A 5,284-nucleotide genomic window follows, 5' to 3' on the forward strand; every position below is an offset into this window, starting at 1 on the left:
GGGGGGGGAGGTTTTGCCGAAGTCTTCTCGTGGTCTCCAACTGCCGGGGCTGGACGTCGAGCTGTCTCCGCTCCCATCAAGTACTGTGGGCCAGCGCCCGGCAGGTAGGCAACCCATCGTACGCGTGACTTGCCCGCCACAGCGTCGGCACGGTATCTCGACTCATTCCTTGATACCACCCCTTCGGAACGATGTCCAAAAGATGTCGAGAAGGAGAAATTGACGCAATTTCGGTATTGTATTGACATTAGTTTTCACTGTAATTTGGTTGAGATCGGGGTCCTCGTGGTAAAATTGTCTTATGCCGACTCTCGCACTGTAGAATGAATTAACTCCTGCATGTATTTTAACGTTCGAGACACCCTCGCGGAACATAAACGCGTGCTCCTTTTCCGTAGCACCACATCACCTTGTACTTATTGTGTTTGGTTGTCGACAGTATGACTTCCCCGGGGAGGCGCGCGGTGTGGGTGGTGTGGTCCAGCCGCCGAGTGCGCGGAGCAGCTTGCGTCCTCCACCCGACAGAGGGCGCCAGGGCCGCGGCGCGAGCGCGGCGCGCCGACCAGGACGAGGAGGACGAGCTTGACCAGGACCTGCGCGGCCGGACGGACGGAAGTACTTCCGGCGTGGTGAGTTGTCCTCGAACCTCGCCGAGGGAAAGGTGACGCTCGGCTCCGCGTCGATTGGAGGGGCAGCGAGGGGGTGAGAGCGAGATGCGAGGCAGGTTGAGCAGAGCGAGAGAGACGTCAGAAGAAAGGAAAGGAGGGACAGAGAAAGAGAGAAGGGGGCGCGCGGAGGAAAGAGACGGAACGCTCCGCTGCCTTTCACTCGACGATAACCACAAAGGCACAAATTGCTCTGATTGTTGTGCGCGCGGAGAAAAGAGTAATGCCTTTTAAATCGATACGCGAGGCTGTCTCCGGGGCGCTCCTGTGTCTCTCCGCTCGCTCCCGCCAGGTCCGGGGCCGCGTCAGAGAGACCGGCGGGAGACTTTGAACGCGCGTCCGAAGAGAAGAGGAGCCGCGGGGGCGCTGCTGGGGGGCGTGTTTGACAAAGAGGTCAGACTGCTGCCGCGCGGGGCGGGGCGAGGCGAGGCAGGGCGCACGGAAGGACGTACTACGTGGCCAAGGAGGTTACAATGCAAGCGGACCGGTGATTGCGGGTCCTCTTATCCTCCCACGAGCTGCATTCCTCCCCCCTCTTCCCCCTCCAACCACATCCCTTCCTCCCCCCACTTTTTTTTCTAAAGCAACTCGTTAGCAGTTGGGCGTAAGAGAATGGAGAGCTTGCGGCGAGGCTAAGGCGCGCGCGGCAGCCGGAGAGAGGGAGAGAGAGAGAGGTCCAGACCGGAAGTAGCCGGATGTGGAGCAGGGAGGGGGAAGGGGCGACCACCGAGGCGCCGCTTCTTGTCATCTGAGAAGTCATGAGAGAGTGGTTTGATTTTGATTTTTGACCAAAGACGTAATAATTGTAAAAATTAAATGTCACAGATACCTTTATTTTGACAAACATCCTCAGTGCAAACACACGGGCGCTCGAGAGAACTTATTATTTCTATATCGATAGCCTTGTAAGGTGTACCCCGGGAACCCAAAGGTGCTAATGTCGCACACTTCTTGGAGTGTAAACGCCATTCTTTCTTCTTATATCCCTGAATGCACAAGTGTATGAATTAAAAAGGAAAATAATTCACACCTTTACTCCCTTAAGTGTACGAATGGGCGTCCAAGTGTGCGACATTCTGTTTCCGTTTCGAGCAGTAAAGTTTCAGGAGTTGACACATCTTTGATTTTTGGACCTGAAAAGGACTCTGATATTTAGCGACTGTAACAAAAGTAACTAAAATTCCATGGCGTTTATTCCTATGTTTTTGCCCCCCCCCCTCCTTTCCCAGAGTCTGCCTCGTCATTTATTCAGTTCAGCGAAGTCCCGGGCGGGCGTCGTCGATTGCAGGGATCATTACTCCAAAACGGCGCACATACATATTTTCTGCTTTTTTTTTCCTGGCCATGTCTAGTCGTGGCGTGGCGGGCCGTTCCCGCGTCGCTATTGAGAGCGATCAGCGATCGCTTTGTCCCGCCGTGGGCGCCACAATGCCCCGGGTCGCTGGCAAACCATTTATACTTTTAGCTTCTCGAGCGGGCAAAAGCCATGAGTGAGGGAAGCACCGCGCCCCGCCCCGCCCCGCCACGGCAGCGGAGGACCTCTCTTCCGCATGGCAACGGTCCTTTTGCTTGCTCTTTGCTCCATGAACAATTATTCTGCTGCTGGTCTCTCCTCTCTCGCTCTCGCTCTTCTCCTTGTGTTTTCCTCCCGCCTCTCCCTCTCTCCGGAGCCGCGCAAGTGTGCGTTGCAGCGCGCGCGGTTGATGCGGTTGGCCTGGTTGCTCCTGTCCACATCGCCCAGAGTCGACCCCGTGTCTTTTCATTTTTTTTTGCGGTACTGGTACGACATGGCTCAACTTCATTCGCGTCTCGTATTTTTCCAACCCTTCACGTTTCATCGTCATCGTTTTTACTGGGGTGACATATCTCTCGCACAGATGCAGCCGTGCGGGCGGCGGGCGAGCTTGCCTACCGTCTCTCAACGACTGGGCACCTTGGGGCCCCCTCTTGCGAGTATATGCAACGCGCCACCCGCATGCGGTTCGTCAGTTTAACTAAATTGTGGCCGCGAGGGGTCTTATGGGCCCACCACCCCGTGCATCCATTTCTGAACGCGGTGAGCGCGCGGGCGCGGGAAGTGCTCTTTCGCGGACGCCATACCCCAACGCCCCTATCCTATACTACCATCGCCGTGTGACGCCATCAACAAACGGCACCCATAACGCCGCAAAGAAGTGGAGAGGCTCGAGCAAGGCCAGTATGGTGCATGCAGGGGGCGCTCAACCTGTGCTGTTAATGCACACATCAGAAAGGCTACACGGCGCGTCCATTAAAACAGACGTTTACATACACACGCACACACTCTCCCCCTCTCTCCGCACTCTCCCTCACTCACACACACACACACACACACACACACACACACACACACACGTGCTTTATATCGCGCGCTGCACACCTCTCGCTCCGCCCCGGGGCGGCCGCCGAGCCGGGTGTGCCACAGAGAGACATTACGTCTTTTCAGGTGAGAGAAAATCTTAACTGCTCCACGCCCTCTTTAGCCTCGGTGCGCGACGACTGTGCGCCCCCCGCACGCGGCGCGGTGCGGCAGCGGTTGTCGGATAGCAGCAGTCGCAGCATGAGGTGTGAGGTTGGGGCCGGTGGGGGCGCCCGCGCACTCGGTGCAAACCTCCACCGCAGATTTGTTTTGAATAAACGCCCTATAAGTGGCCTCTGGTTCGGAGAAGGCACACATTAATAACATAATCCTACGGCGTGAAGAGGCAAAACCGGCGAAACCCTTCCGTTCCGTTACCGAAAGAAAATACTGAGGTTTTTGCATGAATAGTCACGCATAATGTTTTGAGAGATTTGGGTCATTTGTTTTCTTATTTGCACATTTCGAAAGAAATGTCGAGTCAAAATGTAGGACACAAAGAACATAAGATAATACAAAGCAAACAACTTTATCTTTACTCGCGCACAAAATAAAATTTTGGGAGAAAAGTAGGGTCAAAGTTTTGCAGGGAAAATTCTTCGAAATTACGAAGCTTTTTTGTTTTTGTTTTTGAAAAGCAAATGATTGTTTGGGAGGCGGGAGCGATGGATTGAGTTGCGTCGGGACTCCCACGCAGGCCTATAGGCCCTTCATCCCCGCCCCGCCCACCGCATCTCGCCGCACCGCGCCCCGTTGGGTATTTACGCCGTAGAAGGCAATGTCGCAATGTGGGGATGTACGGCGGCGACGAGGCGAGGGCGATACCGACGTAACCTCAACCACATACCGTATCGGAATCGAAAATAGTGATTGTTACCTAATCCAATTCGTTGTTCTTATTATGACATTAATTATATTGCAAGCCAATGTAATAAATATTCCATTCTAAAAAAATCCCTGTAAATTTACAACACGTTTTGTATTTACGATTGAAAAAATATGTTGTAAATTTACTACTGCCCACTCTTGATCTTCAATAAATTCCACGTTAATAAACGTACTATTTGTAGTTTCACAATTTTAAGTTGTGATTTTATAACACACATCGTGGAAGTATTTCCTGTAACCCTTACAAGAAATTCTCGGTGTTCATTATTTTTGCCACCCAGTCCTGTTTTTCTAAATTATTAAGAGCAATAATGTAAAACAAAGTGAAACAAAGTGAAACGTTCACTTCTCGATTCACCGCGAGCTGATAGTCGCTTTGCTGCCTTGCCCCTACCACCTCTTCCACCCCTGTTCTACCCCCCTACCTCTTTCCCTCTTTCCCGTCCTGATATGGCCTCCACAGTGTTTGCCTTCTCCTCGGCTGGCTTCAATTTTCTGCCAAATAAAAGGATGAACAAGTTGATAAAACGGTGGTTCTCCGTCCGTACAGCGTACATGTGGGAAATGGCGTTTAAATCCGTAGGGAGCAAAGCCAAATCAGAGGGTGTGAAATCACTCCTGTATTTACAGAGAATGTTCTGATTGTACGAAATCATAACATTGATGTCAATACTTATAGCCTTTCGTTCGCTACAGACGTGTCGCTATTATTGACATTTTTCGTGCTCATCTTTTTTTTGAAGATCGAACGACGTGACTTCTGGCGGGTGCGACACCAGACTCTAGAGACGTCACGTGGTACCGTGACCTAGCTTAGTACCGTGGGTACCTCCAGAGACCTGACTTGTTACCGCGTGGTTCCTCCGGAGACGTGACGTCGTGACGTGACCTATGGACCACCATTGCTTGGCAACAGCGTTCTTGTGGGCTAGCCTGGCCATGCCGTTGGGAAAGGAGGGGTGGGGGAGGAAAGAAGCCGATTCGATTCAAGTATCTCCAGGCAATTCTCGTATTTACCCTCCAATGTCGAACCGAACTGGGTAATCCTCCGAAATGAAACCTGCGGCTGCTGTGTGTGCAGAAGGAGGTGGGGGCGGAGTTGAGGGAGGGGGAGAGAGAGAGAGAGAGAGAGAGAGAGAGAGAGGGGGGGGGGGGGGGGGGGGGGGGGATGTGAGGGTGAGAGGGAACGAATTTGGGTGTTTGGAGTGGGAGGTTAGGGTGGCTAGGGGTCTGGGAGGGGGTCCTCTACTGCCGACACTCATCTTGGCTCACTGGCCGCCGCGGGCGGTTGGCTCGGCTCGCCCACGAGCGAGCCGGACTGTCGCACTCGCCCTTGTGGCAACATCCCCTTCAC

The 5,284-nt window shown here is 53.2% G+C and overlaps 1 protein-coding gene across 1 annotated transcript in view; it reads left to right on the plus strand.

Moving 5' to 3' along the window:
• LOC113212600 (protein misato) overlaps positions 1-5,284 on the plus strand; it is an 18,898-nt gene that overhangs the window by 3,980 nt on the left and 9,634 nt on the right. The window lies entirely within an intron of this gene.

This window comes from Frankliniella occidentalis, unplaced genomic scaffold (genome assembly GCF_000697945.3).
Source record: "Frankliniella occidentalis isolate FOCC.00 unplaced genomic scaffold, Focc_3.1 Scaffold1, whole genome shotgun sequence".
NCBI classification, from domain to species: Eukaryota; Metazoa; Arthropoda; class Insecta; order Thysanoptera; family Thripidae; genus Frankliniella; species Frankliniella occidentalis.